Below are 18457 nucleotides of genomic sequence, written 5' to 3'. Positions count from 1 at the left end.
ATAGGTTTTTCTCTTGTTTTTTATGATTTGATTCCAAATTTGCATCATTTAAGAGGTGACCATTTCACAGGTGAATCCATATTTTATTTGCTATACATAAAACTGGATGTGACACTGCAATGAAGCACTTTGTAAGAGTTGTAAGGGAAATCATGCCAGCTTGGGAGAAAGGAACTGTGTGGGTCTCTCTCTCTGGAGAGTTTCATTCAAACAACTTTTCCCAAGCAGTCGTAAAGCAGACAGAAAAGAACTGTAATTAAAAAGAGCTTACAAATCAATCTCGAGGTTAAATCAGAGCTGGAAGGGTAGATTAGATGTTGCTGCTATTTATGTAGCTGTTCACCCTACCCAAAATGGCATTATTCGCTCTCAGTACTGTGCATAATAACTGAGCTCCCACATCACTCAGCTCACCAAAACCACCACGTTCCTGGGAGAAAGAGCTTGTGTTAGATCTAGAACAAAGTGGAGGCACTGCAATAACTGTTAATTTTTAATCAGCAGGAGCTTTCCAGCCCTCTGGCACAAGCAGGAGCTCGGGAGCACATCCTCTGTTCACAGTGAACATGCACTGCCCTGGTGGTGCTGAGGATGGAACTTCAGACTTCCCAAAGTCCCTTTGATAAGATAAAATCAGCCAACCTAGGAGCTGTTGTTCCCAGGGAAAAAAAAAACAAAACACCTTAATATAAGTTAGTTCTGCTTTCTTTGCAGTTGTCACACTTGATAATGAGCTGGATTTGAAGAAAAACCAGGGATTTCCCTGGTTACAAAGAGCAAAAAACTCACTCTTCCTAACCACCTAATGAATTTCTAAAGCAATATTTCACCTAGTCTTCTGCTCTTCAGGGCTGCCAGGTGATGGGCAAACGTGGTCATCCATGGCCATCTGGGAGGGGAGGATCAGCCTGGGCCGAGCCAACCTTGCTTTCCAGCATTGGCATTTGCCCAGCCCTCGTCAGCTCTCACCTTCAGAAGAGACTTGGGACAGAGTCACGGGTCCTCTCTGCTGCCACGTCAGCCAAAAATACTGGTCCTGACTCCTGAGGATTTAGAGAAGGAGTGGATGACAGGTGGAGGATATAACGTTAGAAAGGAGGTGATATTTTTATAGCTTGTTCTCCAACGAAGCTGTTGACCCAATGGGAATACATGAGAAGATAAAAAAGAGGAGATTTGAGATACTTGGACAACTTCAGGCTGATGAGATCTGGACAATGGTAGATGTCACATCCCTGTCAGGAGCCTACCCAGGTCAGAGTGAGATTTGGTGGAAAGGCATCTATGGAGAAGAGTGGCAATGAAGTCTGTCTTTTGAGTTTACAGCCCAGGAACAACCCACCCTACAGTGTGGAACACATCCCAGATTGTTGCTTTTAGGGAATTTTTGTTGTTTTTCCATCTCTAATTCAGCATGAAAATAGCTGGAGTTTCTTAGAGAGCTTTTTCAAGAAGAGTGTAAGAGTCACTAAATCATTTTGTCTCATTTTCCCCTGCAAAACTCCTGTCTTCCCTGCCTTCTCTCTGCCAGCATGTGAGCATCTCCAAGGTCTCAGTGTCCAGCGTGACAAATGCCACAGCTGCTCTGCCTCATCCCCTTCATTCCATTTGAAAAAGTGACGTTGGGAAATGGTTTGTGTTCCAGCCTCAGCTCTGGGAACCCACTGTGGCAGGGCAGCTCCAAATGCCTGTCTCACCCCAGGGCCGGTGATTAGCAGCTGTTGCATTAGAGCTGCTTAAGTGGGCTCAGCCTCAGAGGCTCAGCTCTATTTATATCCGAGTTCACCACCAGGGCTGTGCCAAGTAATGGACACGCTGTGGGACGTCATCCTCTGAGGGTCCTTACAAATCCTTGCAGTCCCTCAAAAGGTGTTGAAGTGCGTAAGCACAAACAAATGCACCCTTAGGACCTCAAATTATTGCTCTTGGCTCTCCCACAAAACCACTGCACTTGGCCTTGGGTGCCAGCAGGTCTTTACGTTTGCCCCTGGCGGGTGGAAGGGCCGTGCCAACCCGTCTACAGCCTGCAGAGTGAGAAGGTGGAAAGGTGGCTGCAGGAGATTGCCAGCCCAAACAGAGAGTTCAAACAAGGGCAGGTTGGAAGAGAGCATCCAGCAGGGTGTTGTATGTGCCTCCATCTGGGTCATCTCTCATTTTGGGAGAGGTGGCAGGGCTCACTGCCACGTCTCCCGGGAGCTGGGGAAAAGTCACGCCAACAAACAAGGATCTATTTTAATCACAGCCCTGACAACTGTCCCTCCTCCACGGGGGTTTGAAATGTCACCTTAAAGACAGGGGGCTTGGTACATGCTGTACAGCTTAATGAAAAAAGTCATGTGGAGCCTCGTGGATGGAAGTTTGCTGAGTTATACTGGGAAAATTAAACACAAGTCACCCTCTGTCTGGATTTGGCATCAACACGTTTGTCATACTGAAGTCGTTTTCGTGTGATGGTAGTGAAAGGCCAAATTCTGTCTCTGCGTAGTCAAACACATGTGCTATCATTGAACCCAGGACACTGCAGATGGATTTACTTCATCAGGAATTGCTGCCCCTTGGTAGCAGCACACAGTTCTTTAATAGCAGCTGCATGTGAGCCCCTGTGGAGCAGATTTTGGTTAGTGTCCCTTGCAGTTTTCTGTGGGTACTTTAAAGTCCAGACATGCTTAGCTCCATTATTTCCCATTAAAATGGTGGATCTCTTAGTGGGTCTCATTATAGTTTGAATTTACAAGTCAGCCTCGATAAAAAATTGTATTTGAGAGGAAAAATTCCTGTTAGAATGATTGGAAGGAAGCACTGGACTATGACCCTTGTGTGTTCCTTCCAACACAGGATCTTCTATGACTGCTCAATTCAGAGGCAATGTAGAGTTTTAATCATTGCACCATTTTAAAGCTTAAATTCCTCTTGATGTTCAAGTTTTTTCCTTGTGTTTTGCCAGTTAACACTTAGGCACAGAATTAACTATGAAGGATGGACTTTCACAGGTTCAGTCCAAGTGTTGCTCATATGAGTACAGTTGCTTGCTTATACCCTTCTTGAGAGGATTAGGAAATGAAATCTCTTTAACTGAATAGCACTGGCTATCTAATTTCCACTTCTCATTTCATTGACAGAAACTGCAGAATATCAAAAGAACAATATATGGTAAGAATTAATGACACAAATTTGGCATCTGTTCCCAATAAAGCATTTGAGGAACAGACAATTGGATAAAAAAGGAAGTCAGGGACTGCAAATAGGAATAGCACTTCTTAAGGACTGATGACAATAGATGCTCTGTCTCCTCCACTAGGAAAATGTACTGGTGTTTTACTGCTGTGTTTGTTATTTAACCACAGGGCAACTCACAGCCACTGAAAATATTCCACTGAAGTCCTAGTGCGCTGCTGAGTCCAACAAGTGTGTATTTTTAAGGGGGAAAAAAAGCAGGATTGTCTTCTCCTCCCCATCTGAAAGGGGTACAAGAAGACCAACGCCACAGGAGCCGGTGGGACTGGGATGTGGAATGGCTCCGAGAGCCTTCCCCGTCTCCCCTCATCGCAGCCAGCGATGAAAGGCGCACTCAGCAGGAGGGGCCATCAATGCCAGGATTGTAATGCAGCTTTCCCTCCCTTCCCGAGGTCCCTCTGCAGCCTTCCCAGCACAGAGCTGCCTTTTCAACAGCCCCTGCTATTCCTGATTTTTTAACCATCTCCTCATGGGACCAGCCTGGCTTCAAAACACCACAGAGGACACAGCCAGACCCTGCTCCAGGAGAGCAAAATGGGAGTGCTGGATTAACCTGGAAGACGTGGAAAGCTGTGCGTGAAGAATTACAAGCCATTACTCTATTACGTGCTTGAAAAAAAAGGTACAGAGAAACCCAACTAGCTACAGCTCCACCCAAAACACATGTGGGAAAGATTTAATGGGAGCCATGCACTGCCAAACTCCTCCCATGCCAGCACCCCTCCTTCCCAGCCTGGTTTTCCTAACAACAAGCATTGCTGCCCCTCTAGTGTTTAGCTCTGAAGCATCCAGTGCCCCCACAGAGGCTGTTATGAGCCTAATTTATATTTGCTGTTTATGCTGGGACATTAATTTGCCTGGCAACCACGGATATTTTTCCCATGCTGGTTTACTATTATTTATGTGCATTCACACTGGCAGCTCTGCTATGTACAAGGTTTATTGGGGAAGAGATTTGCTGGGTTTTCCTCCATGCTGGCTCCTCCATGGCAGCTCAGCTGGGTGCTTGTGCACTTGTGGGAGCAAATGCAGAGGTACAACTGAGCCAGAGAGAAAAATTCCTCTGTTTTGACTTTGCTTCTGCTCCACCTTGACACTTGCAGATGACTATTATCAAAACACATTTCTCTCTGTGGCAGTTCCAGTCACATCTGCCTTTCTCTTTAGGTGCCCCCACCCAAAGGTACCAGGGATCTCTTGATGCCCTCTCTACTCATACACCCCTTTTCCCATCACACAGCTAGAAGAGGGTCCAGGAATGGTTTGGGACAGGGTGGATTGGCTTGGCTGAAACTGTTGTGGCTGTGGTACAATATTGCTACAGAGGTGATAGTTTGAGAATATCCCTGGCCACCTCTGCAGTGTGAGTTAGTATATGCTGGTATGAAAACAGCCTATGGGTCCAGGGTAGAGGTTTTGGACTTTTTCCTCTGGGGATTTTGGGTCCAGACTGGGTTGATGGAGCGGTTCCTCCTGCAAAGACATTTTCTTGTCAAGGGGAGCTAGCAGCTTGCATCTCCTTGCCTTGGGAAACCTGAAGCTGCAGAATATTTTTGCAGCTCCTTTGATACGTGCTTTTGTTAGGCACAGCTCCCCAATTATCCTGCCCAAGCTGGGAACATGCATTTGAGATGTTTTTTGGTACAGGGGGCCAAGTGGCAAAGAGCAAAGTTGTAAAACACATTCACTCCTTAGCCCCCAGCCACATCCCAGCTGCTTTGGAGGAAGGTCAGCAGGCAAGCTGTGGGCTGGGATGCTTTGAAAGGCTGTGCTGAAGTCATGAGTGACCCACACCCCTGATGTAATCACAGCAGAACTGCAGGATTCACAACAGTGGAAGATACAGCCCTGATAACTTAAATTCTGTTTCCACGCTCTCTGCTTTCTGGATCTCTCTGGGTGTGTTTTGGTTGGAGTCTCCACCTAAGCCCTCCTGAGCTTCAGAGGAGCTGGATCAGAAAGAAGCAGCTGGGTCCTTATTTTAGAGGAAGCCCCAGATCAGACTCTGAGCACTTCATATATGGGAGAAACATGAATCTGAATTTAGACATGCTGCTTGTCATAAAGCAGAGAGGCAGACAGGTGAGCTGAGGTCCAGCTTGCAGGAAGGGACAGGCTTCCTGCAAAGGTACTGCACACCTGGAAGTGTTCCCTGAGCTGCTCATGGCCCAAAACGATCCTCTTGTGTCTGGGACAAGGAAGGGGTTCAGAACTCTTGTCCTTCTAGCTGGTCCAGAGCAAACAGAGAGAGAAGAGGCACAGCAGCTGAAAAAGATGGAAAAAGTTCAAAGGTATCTGGGGGAAAGAGAAGGAAAGCGAGGGGAAAGTGTCATGGCAGAAAAGAGTGGTTAGGGAAAAAATAGGTTTAGAGTGGGAAATATCTGCAGATAGAAGTCCTAGGAAGAAAAGTGAGGGATGAATGTGAAATACAGGAAACCACAGGTCACCAAAGTGATTGCAGGAAGGTCTGTAAATGTGCTTCTTTCGTATTGGCTGTGATCAGGAGATGAACCAAAAATGTTCCAACACCCAGCTGTGCTTGTCCTTTGGCCTACTCTGCCTCTGTCTCCTGGAACAGCCCTTCTTCTGGATCAAATATTTGGGCAGGTGAGGGTAACAGGAAGGTTTCAGGACATGAAGAAATCTTTGCTTCTTTTTATTTGTTTTAATTTGAGATTGTTAAACCATGTAAACATGTATATTTATTTAAACTGGAAAATGCTCGTTCACATACCTAACTGTGTTTATGTACAAGCATCTCTTCCCTCCATGTAGAAACATCTTGTTTCTCAGCTCTTTGTCCCACTTAACCATAATTTTTCCTTTGAGAGCCCTGGCAGAAATAAAGCTCTATGGAGCTCTCCCTCTGCCCATGGAGGGAATGAGGTTGATCCCATCCTTCCACTAACCCATTGGGTGTGGGGCAGGCACTGTGTTATCCCACAGCTCGTACCTGTTCCCCAGCAAAACCTCCCTCCTCAGGAGAAAAGTCCTTCCTAAGGTTTCTAACCTGCTGATGAGCAAAGGTGACCACAGAGTTTTCCCTTTGCCCAAAGCACTGCTGTGGAGGAGATGGAGTCCCAGTTTCCACCAGCCATTCCTCCAGGGTCCAGGTCCCCGATACTGCCAGCTGGGCATACTGGTTTAGCTGGATTTTCACATTCCTTTACGTGTCACAGGTTATTTCTGAGCAGCAGCGCTGCCTCTGCACAGGACAGGGCTGATCTGCCCTGGGAAGTGAGTGGGAGGGAATTTTGGCTCCTCTGTCTGAGCTCCTGTGCCACCCCAAGGCTGCTGCCCAGGACCTCGAGGTGCCTGGGGTGAGTAGAGGTGTCGTTCCCATGTGTTCAGGGACCCCAGCTCCCTCCCTCACCTCAGGCTCAGGGAGGCTGGGGTGGGATGGTGCACACTTGCCAGCAAAACACTTTTCCTGCATTTTACTGGCAGGGATGGAAATGTAAACCATTGGCTGCACTTATTTGCTGACTCAAAGCTGTGATAGCTGTAATCCAAATGTCACCAGAGCTGTAACCTTACATCAGGTAGCGGGGCTGCGGGTCTCATGACTGCTGTCATATTTTTGGAGCTGCGCTTAGCCCTGAGATAAGGCTTCCCTTGCAACTTCCTTTATCTGCAGAGATCATGGCCACGTGTGTGCAGTCCTCTGCCCTGGGACACACCACTGGCAGCTTCTGGGAGGCTCCCAAGGTGTGAGGATGGGGCAGCTCTTGGGCTGCTGGGGCTGGTAGGATCCTCTCTGTTGTGGAGAGGGTGGCTCTTCCCTCTTAAAAGGCCAAGCATTGTCACCTTGTACCCAAATGGTCACTTCCAGGCCACAAGTGCATCCCTGGCACTTTGGTTTAAAAAGGTTAGCTCTGTGGACAATCTATTGCTATGAGTTATTTGGAAACAATATGGGAAGATTATTTCCTTTCTCAGTACTATTAAAATGGAAAAGCTGAGCTCTTCTTTTCAGGTTTGTATCCAGTTCAAAATACCTCTGAAGTTTAGGGAGCGTTCAGTGATGGAAGTTTGTCAGAGTCAATGCTGAGGGCAGTTTTACTGGCTTGTTAAGGTTAAGACACCCCTGGAGGCACCTGCAAATGGACTGAGCAACATTTTTATTCTGCTTTTATTGAATCAATATCAGTCAGCTCTGCAGGTAGTTGCCTGAATATATTTTGTTTTGTTTTTATTCTTGGTGAACGACCTGACTCTCTTGGACCGGAAAGATGCTTTCATTTCACCTGGGGGCAGATGGGGCCTTTGAGAGCACATCTGCTGGTGGTCTGTGATGTGTGCCAGTCCCTCCAAATGCATATGGAGATCCCATTTGCTTAAAGAGCATTTTACATCATCCCAGGGTATTTTAAGGCTGGGTCAGTGTAAAGTGGCTTTTGTATTAGGGAGTATCAGGCCCAGGGATTTTGTAACTCCACTTACTGCAATTCTTATAATCAGCTTGAAATCTCTAATTAGCTTCATTAATGACTCAGCCCTGCAGACAAATCTTGAAGGTGAAGGGTGACATGCTGGAGTTGCTCTCTTATCTGGGAAAGGCTGTGCCTTTTTTAAAAGGAGAATTGAGCAGCTAAGACATTTACCCTCTCCCCAGGTTTCATTAAAGGCATTAAAAGCCATTTGATATGTTCAAAAGCCTTATCCACCTCTCTTCTGCTCAGATCAGGAGTCTCTCCAAATTAGCTTTAAAAGATACAATTGTCCATTATTATTTGGGCTTCCTGGAGGCCACCTGTTACATCATCTTTTCAGATTCATCAGGTAAGGCCCGGGTTTATTCAGGACCATGGTTTTCCCCAGGGAATTGTGGCACCTGGAGTGCAGTGGGTGATCTGCCTGGCTGGATCCAGCTCCAGGCTGGTCCACGGAAAAGTGGCTTGGGAGGAGAAATGTGTCCATTCTGCACAAATTTAATTAAAGCCTGACAAGAGAATGGAGGAAGTTCTTGACAAAAGGGACTATGAAATTTGAAAGGAAAGCTGCTTTGCTGGCTCTCGTGGAGTGAATAGCTGCTGGAGTTTCTTGGGTCCCCATAAATGGCTATAATTTGCTTTTCAACAGCTTCTACTAATGGTTTTGCAGAAGTATCTCATTAAAGTTTATGGGAGCTTCTAATCTTCCAGGACTCTAAAAAATGCAGAAGTTGCTCTGTGCCTTCTCATGAATTCGTGAGCTGATCTCATCAAACTTCCATCTCTGGAAAAAAAAAAAGTCCTGTGCTTATTTCCTGACAAGCTGTTGTGTTTCCAGCTCGGTGGCTTTGTGTTCCCACTTCCCAGACAGTCAGATGAAATCTCCTGTCCCATGGGGCTGCAGCCAGCATGGGACAGGGGAGAACCAAGAAGGCTCATCCCAATCCTGGAGGCGTCATTCACTTGAGAATTCAGGATTTTAATGCCTATTGCAAGGTTCTCTGCTGCTGGGCAGGTAAAAAATGGTCTGTAGCAGGAAGGGTGCTGCCATGCCCAGCCCTGCAGTGCAGACCCTGCAGCTTTGGAGCGTGTAGGGCTGTGCGGGGCTGCTGGGGGACGGCGGGGGCTGCAGCCCCCTTCTGCCCATAAATACTGGATGTGGTCACTGCATTCCTCATGGGAGGCCCCTAAAAGAGGGACCCTGGGCAGGCGGGAGCTCGGGGTGGTGCTCCCACAGCTCTGCAGGCCGCCTCACACAGCTCTTGCTTTGCCATGGCTGCTTTTGGGACTTCTCTCCCTCAGGGATGAGCTCTCCAAAGGGTCCGGAGGGTGGATTCCCCCCAGCACCCCACGGCATTCCCGGGAGGTTGGAGCCACCTGGGGGCAGGGAGAGGTGGCTGTGAGGAGGGAGGGTGGTGGCCCTGCAGCTGGAGGCAGGGTTTGGTCACGGCCACCTCAGCACCGGGACAGAGGGCAAGGAGGACAGCTGGCACCTGTGCTGGGCTGGGCAGAGCTGCCGCGAGCTGAGGACCAGCCCCTTGAGCTCCAGGCCGAGCAGGAACAGCACCAAGCAAAAATGCCACGTCTCCTGGAGGTGTAGCACCTGCCAGCTCAGCTTAACCTCCTGCATGGCCATTTGACTTTCTTGATTTTTTTCAGCCTATTTCCCTTTGCATGAAAGAAAAAACAAAACAAAACAAACCAGCCTTTTTTTAAATTTTATTTTTAATTTTTTTTTAAACTTCCTTCTCAGTCCCCACCTTCCCAAAGGGGCAGAAAGACAAACCCTGTCTCTAAGCCCGGTGTGGTGGAACGTGGATGAGAGATGCCAAAGCTCGGGCTGGCTTGGTCATATATACATACAGCTGTATGTACATACACTTGCAGGGCATTTTCAGCTGCTGCCTAGCCCAGCCCTGGGTCAAATCTTTGGGGCTGACAAAGCCAACAGCATCATTCCCTCACAGCCACACACCAGAATGTGGCCCAGCACACGGGCCACCACAGTAAATCAACTTGTTGCTTGCCTTATTTGAGGCTTCCAGCTGGCAGCACTGCATCTCCCGTGGCGTGCCCTTCCTAACAAATCGTTTCCCAAAGTTTTCTGCTGAAAGCCGCAGGATTTTGGCTTCTCAGTAGCATTTGTATCGAGTGAGAGCCCCCCGCTCCCGCCGGCTCCTCGCACCCTGGTGCCGCCGCCGTCTCTGCACAGCCTGAACTTGGCAGCGCTGGAGAGCACTTCCCACAGCTATGGATAAAGCTCGGGGACCCTGCCTCTACTGTGGAGCTGGTTCCCCATCAGTAGGGCCAAACTCCTGTGAAAGCCTCCTCACTCAAGCAGAAAATATTTATTGCCTTTGATAAGCTTGTAAAACAATTCTGGCTGTTTCTGGATTTCTCCAGCAAAGACATGTAGCAGAAGATTAAACTTGCTTGTGTTTTACATCAGAGCTTAACAAAACTAGGGAAAAAAAAGGGGAAAGTGCTCTTGAGCAGGTCAGGTGTGGTTTGGCTGTGGAGAAAAGCCTGATGTTGAAGCAGTCACCTTCATACAGAATCACAGAACCACAAATTGTAAAAGATCATTGAGTCCCTAAGGTCATTATGTCCAAACATTAAATATTTTTTGAAGGAATCTGATCAGGATCCATTTGCAGAATGGGAAGTGCTGTTGGCTTTCAGGAGCTGTTGATGGGGCAAACTGCAGCTCCTGGAGAACCTGGCATTATATGATCCTGACAGTGAGCATAGCCCAAGGCAGTGGAGGCAGCCCAGGTCTCCTGTCCCTCAGTAGCTGTGGCTCTGTCTGTCTGTCTGTCTGTCTGGAATGAGGCTGTTTGCTCAGGCTCCTCACTGGCCTCATCCTGTCGTTCAGAGACCTGGTTTCCTATCCTGACCTCTATTTCTGAGGTGCTGAGCAATGATCCTTAGGAATCACTCACTGTGTTCCCCTTGACAAGGGTTTTTTGGGCAAGAACCTTCGGGGCTCATTGTATCCCAACCCCAATGGAAACCTGATCAGGACTGAAAATTTTAGGACACCTCTGTGAAAATGTACACAGGGTGGAAGGGTCTGGCTTCATATTTGTGATGTTTCATCCCTCATGGCAGCACTCAAAGCACAATTTCACTACATGGGTTGCACTTCGGTAAGCATGTCCTTGGAAATGGATAAAACATTAAACATGTTTCACAATTAACAGGTAGATTTATCATCCAACATTCAAAGAACAGTGATGGGGCAAACTTCAACCCCTTCCACCCCGAGCTTGGTTGGAAAGGATGGCAGCTGATAGTGCTCCGAGAGGATTTGCGCTGCCACCAGCAAAGCCTGAACAGCTGTGAAGTCATCCAAAATCATCTGAGATTCTGACTTCACCACCATAAAGGGTTTATGCTGGTAATATGATAGAATCCCAGAATGGTTGGCATGGGAAGGGACCTTAAAGTTCCAAAAGCCCCCCTCTCTGGGCAGGGACACTGATGTGCAGTGGTGTGAACACTAAATAAATTGTTTCCTGATGTTTCATCTGGCTTCTCCATGACTATTTAGTAGCATTAAGAAAACATTTTAGCAGGGGTTCCAGCTGAAGTCTTTTGTCTCTCTCTAACTAAGGAAGGGAAGCAAATGTGGCCTTAAATAAAAGGAGTGGGAGAAACTGTGAAAAAGGTTGTTTCCAAGATGGGACTGGGAAGTCCAGTGTGGAACAGGCAGAACTAAAGGGATGAAATCCACCCTTTTCCATTGAAGAAGGGGTAAAAAAGCAGGGCAGGCTTTGTGAAGAGTCACTGTCCTACCACAAAAGTCCTTGAGATCATTTCCAAGGGGCTCCAGGGAGCTTGCCTGGCAGTGGATGACTTGGCCAGAACATGGAAGAAGTTAAAAACATGTCTATTTGTAGCAATAAATCCATCATCTTTTCCTTTCTATTGTAAACTGTGCTTTTGGAGAATGCTCCCAAAATGAGCAAGTCTAAAATTAAACCAAAATTAAGGCAACAAGTCATTAATAACAACTCTCTGATCTGAAATGGGTTAGCAGCTGGCACTCGCTGCTTTCCTCCTAAATCTCCCTAAATATGAGCACCTGAAGGGACATGCAGGGGCTCGACAAGACCAAGTTTTCCCTCAGGAGCAGGACAGCCCCATGGAGCCATGGCTCCAGGCTTGAGGCCATCCTAAATTTGGTCCAGCAGGAGCCTGCCAAATCCCATGAGGACACCTCATCTCTGCTCTGTGGAATTGCTGCAGCGTGACCTCGAGAAGGCGGCACTCACACCACGTGGTGTGTCCGTGAGAGGAAGCTGTGGAGAGGCACTCGGCTGCTGGGGAGCCCCACGTCACTGGTGGAATTTTGGGATGCAGCAGCTCTGGTTGTGGCTTTCCATTGGATTTTCCTAATCCTGTCACCCCAGCCTGCAGCTAACACAAAGCAAAGCAGCGAGTCCTGATTGTTCCTCCCACTCCCTCAGCAGCGGCGCCGAGGATGTGGCACAGGTGGAAACCGGGAGGTCGCCACTGGCTCTTTGGGCTGCTCCACCCTCAGGGTGCTTGGCAGCACCACCATCAAGGGATAGGCTTCTGCCACTTGAACCATGGGCCCAGAAAAGATCTGGTGGCCTTGAGGGGTTTTTATATGCTTGAAAACAGGTGACGTTTTGTTCTTTACGCCAGCAGTGGTGCATGTAATCCTGCACGTGCCAGGGAAGGAGGCTGGTGATCTACCAATAAGGGTCACAACCATTGCAAGAAATAAAACCAAAATTAATATATTTTATGCATTTCAAGGGGGAAAAAGGATCACGTGGACACACTGGGGCTGGTCTTCTGCTTGGTTTTGCCGTGTTGCAGGACTAGGAGTTGGCTGAAGAGCACCATTCCTTCTCTGGGACAAACTCTGTTGTATTGTTTCACAAGAAAAAATATTCAGAAATGTGGTGAATTGGGAAAAAAAAGTAATCTCTCTGGAGGGAACTTTGGTGGGAAGAGAGTTTTGCAAAGCTTGGGGTTGCTGCAGAAGCCTGGGCACAATCCCAGCACATGGGAGGGAAGGGCTGCTAGACAAACAGAGCACTGAATGGTGCCAGTAGGTCTTTCCTGTGCATTTCTGCTCCCTGTTTGCCTCAGGGATTAATGTGTGTGTGCAGGTTAATAAACTCAGTAGCAGTTAGAAGGAAGCTTAGATTTTGTTTTGCTCTTGTTTGTGCCTCTTCGTATTTGATAGCACGTGGTTAATACAGAATTGCACGTGGAAGAAATAGATATGGAGGTAGTTGTTAAATAAGTATGCAGCCAAATTATTTTTTGGGATAGTTGGGGATAGGAGATGGGCATTTTTAGTACAGATAAACCTGCTGTTCTAATTTGTGGTTAAATCACCCCATAACTAAGGGTTAACCTTCTCTTTCACCTTAAGCCTCTGCTGCTGCTCAGTTCTGTGAGAATATTACATATTTCCCTTCTCATCCAGATTCTAATGTTACCTTAAATTAACCTTGCTTTAGAACTTACTGTTAAACTTCAAAATAAAAATTAGAGTTCTCTGCATCTTGTTGGATGAAGCATAAACTAGTGTGTTTAGGCATGTGTCCCTTAACTGCTTGAAGATATTTCCTGTTTTCTTAATCTGAGATTTTGTATTAAGACGTGTCAGTAGTTTAAGTTTCTCCCATGTGATTGAGAACAGGAGCAATCCAGAGATAATAACCAGACAACTTCAGCCATAGAAAGGGTCCATCAAGAACCTCAGCAAGCCCAGTAAAGGTGAATGCCAGAGCAGAGACAGAGTTGGAGCCAGGCTCTTCTCAGATGTTATGCAAGGGGCAGTGGGCACAAGGTGGAAGAAGATAAATTTCAGTAGGATATCAGGAACAAATGTGTTTTCCATGAGAGTGATCCAACAATGGAGCCCAACGAGGATGTGGAATATCTATCTTGGGATATGATAACCTTGGCCCTGAGGAACCTGATCCAGTAGGAGTTGGAGGTCCAGAGCTCCAGAGGTCCCCGATCTAGAGCTCCTTCCTGGCCTCTGTTTTTCTGCAGATCTATGACTCATTAGAAAAACCCCATGGTCTATTGGTAGAGAAACCTGAAAAACTACAGTAACTCCTTCAGTCTTGTTCTTAACTCACCTTAGTGACATCAGTCACTAAGAGGACTGCTATTTGGTGCCTTTCGTAGCCAGGTTCACCATGCCCCAGTGCATGTCCTTTCTTCCTGCATGTCCAACACTTCAGACCAAATTACTGGCTGGTCAAACACCTCCTCATGCTCCACTTGGCCAAGCAGAGTGACCTGGAAACCACCTCTCTCCCCTTGCCTCCAGCTGCCAGGCAGGCACCAAAATCCTGCTGAGATGTTTCACTGAACCCACAGGAGGAGTCACCAGCAGTGTTAGTCCCTAATCCTCTGGGCTAGGAAGTTTTGATGTCACCAGTCAGCCTCAGTGGGGCAGCAAGGGAGGCTCATCACCCAGTGAGCCCCATTCCTTGCAGACCCCCAGGGCAGGCCCTCAGCACCAGCATTCCAAGGTCCACCACCGTGCCCCAGGCTGCAGGGAGCCTGCCTGACCACCCTGCAAACCTTGGGAGGTGAATTAGCCTGGCGTGGCCCTGCAAGGCTCTCCCCTCCTGGGATTGCTGGGTGGGCACACAGATGGGTCTGAACTAGGTCCTGGATGCAGTCCTGGCCATGCAGGGGAGGAAGGGGAAGGCTCTCACCCCGCTGCAGGCGTAATGAGCCTTTTTTCTCCCATGTCTCCAGCACTTGGCTTCCAGCCCTGAGAGGAAGAGAACCGTGCCAAGAATTTCCACGGCTGTGTCCAACAGAGCAAGCTGACACCTGATTTGCTGTTAATTATAGCGGTGGGAATAGGTCCAGGGGCAAATGTGAAGGGGCGACAACCGGGTGGCGATAAGGACAAGACTCATCTGTCATCTGTCATAAGGGCTTGTCGGGAGGGTTTTGTTTTCTGTGAAAAACCAGTAAAAAGGCTTCCAGCACGCAGAGAAGCAGCTGGCAGGACAGGACCTATAGGAACCCTGCTTTCCCCTCTGGCTGTCTTCCCCCAGCACCTCCAGACCAGAGAGGGCTGCGTTGTTCCCAACACCCCCTCCCAGCCCTGCGCCAGGAGCGCGTTTTGCGTGCCGGCATGCCACCAGGCGCCAGCCACCACAAAATTCCTGCAAGAAGGGAGGTAAAAATAGACCCTGAATTATTCCAGATCTTTTGTCCAGCCTATCTGTGGGTGAAATAACCCCCATTCCCTTGTGAGGCCTGAGCAGCTCCAGCCATTCCCAGCACCCCTAAACCCCCACCAAACCCGGAGAGCCTGCCCTCAAAGCCTCTGCTCCATTCCTCTTTGGCTCAGTTACTTTTCAAGAATGCTGCTGCTCCAAGGGGGAGCACCCAAAACCTGTAGATGGTCCCTGCTCAGGCTGTTAACAGGAGATTTTTAGGTACAACCAGGCTTATTTCTGATTCAGTGGCTTTCAGCTGATGCTGCAAAGGTGTGATGTGTGTCCTTGCTTTAAACATGGAAAAGAGACAGAGAGAAAGGTATAGAATTAAAAGTATTATCTTAATTTAATTTAATTTTATATTTTATTTTGTTCCAGCATTGAACCAGGTGGAGTTGAACAATGGCTATGTGAGCACGGCATGGGTAGGGAGAATCCCATTTCTTAAACTAAAATGAAATGAAATGTGAATTTTTATCCCTTTTTAAATAGGAAGGAATTCAGAAGAAGGCAGTGACAGGTTTCTGCACCTCATGTTGAAGCCCTGGGGTATCACAGACCGGTGCCACAGGGATATTTTTCAATGCTGCACTTTGAAACCTTTGGTCTGCTTGGTCATATTAAACTCGTTAATGCTTTACGTCCTCCCCGGCTGATGCCCGAGCACGGACTGCTTGAACTCGGCTGCTCCCCAGCCCGCAGGGACAATTGGAAGAGGGAGTGGGAGCGATGGTGTTCGCTGATGAGCCTCCGCTTGTTTGGGAAATACTGCAAATGGGTGTTGGTCAGGAAACAAAGCTCCGGAGCAACCGGGAATGTGTCGGGCGGCTGCTGGATAAACAGGAGCCGGCAGAGCTCAGGTGCAACCGTGTCCCGTGTGCCCCACCCAAGGGGGCCCAGAGGTGGCCTTTTACTGCTGCCAGTCACTCACTGTCCTTTTGGGCCAACATTCAGATTTAAAAAAGAAAAAAAAAAAAAAGAAAAAGAAAAATTACAATATATAACTATACGTATTATACAGCTTTTCTAGACCTGTATATTGTATTGTATAACATTGTATATAATATATAGATACACTATATATATATAGTATAATATTGTATCATTTCTAGCACATCCATAATATAAATGTATATAGATTAAATATATAGAAGATAGAATATATTAATAGAATATATATATATAGAATATATAATAGAATATATAATAGAATATATAATAGAATATATTATTAAGTAATAAATGTTTATATTACATACGCACACACACATCCTTGGGGATCCCTGTGTGTATCATGTCTACGTTGCTGGATGCCTGGATGCACCTGGAATTATATGTATATAATATAAATTCCTGGATTTATATTGTAGGTGAAGTTGTAAAGATATGTTTATATAATATAGAAAAATATATGTGTATAATATACATAAGATATAGAAATAATATATACATTACTACATATTTGCATATCATTACATATATATGCATCATTACATATATACATGTTACAGTATTATATATTATGTATTTGTATTATGTATTGATATAATATATATTATACATACATCTCTAAATATGTATTACTATTAAATATTTATAACTAACAAAGAAATGGTCATAAAGCAGCTCTGTTACCATTTATATTATTTGGACAATAACAACAACAAAGATTTTTCCATTCTTCCCTAGTCAGTAAATTAAAATGTTTACACCTTGGCTTTCCAGCTGCCTCACAGCCATATTTCCTTGGCATTTGCACTGTCTTTTCCCCATAAACACATATTTCCATTATCTGCTGACCCTTCTCAGCTTGAACAAATCAGTTCATTGGCAATAAATGAAGTGGCTGGAAAAAAAAAGGAGAGAGGGAAAAGAAATGTCCTCAGTGGGAAATTTCGTAAGGAGGGCTAAGGAAGAAATAAATGAGTGGGATGAAAGGGTGATGCTGGGGCTCCAGAAGAGCTTTTCCACCTCCCCTTGTCACCACTGACCTGCAAGCCGGAATAAGCCCAGCCAAAAACTGACAGTGCTGAGCCAAAACCAGGATGGGGAGAAAGGCTGGAGTAAGGGCAGGGACAGGACCAGTATGCAGTTTTGGCAGCATCTCACATTGGTGTAAGCTTATCAGCTGATGAAACCAAAGGAAATCACTACTACTGTACTTATTTATTTTATTTACAAGGCATATTTACAAGGCAGTTTGTTTATGAGGCATAAAACCTGGCAGGGGTTTGGTGCCTCTATCCCGTTGTTCCTTTGTGATGCAGCCCTGGGCTCCTGGAAGATGCTGCATGCCCTGGCTGAGATGGTGACATCAGGCACTGGGGGAGCAAAAGGTTCTTTGTCATTTGGGGCATTTAGACCTCTCTTTGACGTTCCTCTGTCTACTCAACCCGAAATGTTGGTGCAGGCGGATGGGGTGCCAGGATGCCGCTCCCTGCACATCCCCAGCTGGTGATTCAGGAGGCTGCACAGGCAGATAAACCTCTCCCTGAGTTTAATCTAGCTCAAAATCTTTACCAAACTTTGCTGGTTTTGGACAGACTCGTTCTGGTTACCTCCTCAGTGACACCGACTGACAGCACCAGTGCTCAGTCTCGACTGCTCCCTTCCTCCCATAAAGTGCAGCAAAGGAGTTTTTTTTCCCTGGTTCCACCACAGTGAGATGGGTTACTGGAATTAGTTTTATCTCTGCTTATTATCCTGTAAGTCATGCTTGTAATTATCCTTTAAAATGACAGCTGTACAAAAGTTGCCCAGTCCTATCCAGAGATGATCTAGGCTATGTTTGGCTTGCAGGTGTTGGATGTGGGATCATAGCAGAGCTGAGCTGTAGAAAGAGAGCAACAGGTTTAAATCAATGTATTTTAATGAACAGAGGAAGAATAGGACTGGGGCTGATCTTGCATTTAAGATAGCAGCAAGCTCCCATCAATACCTAGAGAAAATGATCAGGATTTTGCTGAAGTACTGGAGTGAACTCAGGACTTTTTTCCTGGTGGATCCAGGAGCATCTTCCCTGATGTCAAGAAGGCAGCATGCAGTGAGCCCTGTACGATACAAAATGAAAAGGGATGCTCCCAGGTTCAGTGGATTGGGATGTAAAATTCGCAGGGTCTTTTCATTTTTGGTTTTCTGAAAAGCAAAGAAACAGGCAGATGCAGAGGTGAGCCATCCCAAATGGACTGGCTCATCCTGGTGGTTACCTGGTTTATCCCAGAGAACTTACAGGGAGCTTCAGCCAGGAGGGATGAAAACCACCCTGCCCATCCCAGGAAAGGGATCCACCTCTTGAAACTGGAATTCAGCAGCACCCTGCCAATTCCCACACCCTCTCCTCCTGCTAACAGGGCACTGGTCTGCAGTTTGATTCTGTGTGGATGCAAGGATTCAGTGATGTATTACATATGATTTGATATAAAAGAATATATCACAAGGCCATATAGAGCTGATAAAAAAAAAAAAAAAAAAAAGAGAAAGTAAAAACCAGGGTGGTGATTTACCTGCAGGGTGCTGGGGGTTATTTTTGGCAGGCAGGGTCACAGGGGT

The 18457-nt window shown here is 46.7% G+C and overlaps 1 long non-coding RNA gene across 7 annotated transcripts; it reads right to left on the bottom strand.

Moving 5' to 3' along the window:
* Positions 1-15230: 15230 nt before the first annotated feature.
* Positions 15231-18457, bottom strand: LOC107201172. 7 transcript variants are annotated; one of them, XR_001520058.1, is made up of 5 exons: positions 18412-18457; positions 17847-18280; positions 16621-17738; positions 16172-16232; positions 15231-15843 (listed from the first exon to the last, which is right to left on the bottom strand). It is a non-coding gene; the product is annotated as an uncharacterized LOC107201172 (long non-coding RNA). The 7 variants fall into 7 exon arrangements; XR_001520057.1 differs by lacking the exon at positions 18412-18457 and having other exon boundaries at positions 17847-18043; positions 18138-18405; XR_001520056.1 differs by lacking the exon at positions 18412-18457 and having other exon boundaries at positions 16168-16232; positions 17847-18405.

Source organism: Parus major, chromosome 3 (genome assembly GCF_001522545.3).
Source record: "Parus major isolate Abel chromosome 3, Parus_major1.1, whole genome shotgun sequence".
Lineage (NCBI taxonomy): Eukaryota > Metazoa > Chordata > Aves > Passeriformes > Paridae > Parus > Parus major.
This window is presented reverse-complemented; position numbering and strand designations above follow the sequence as displayed.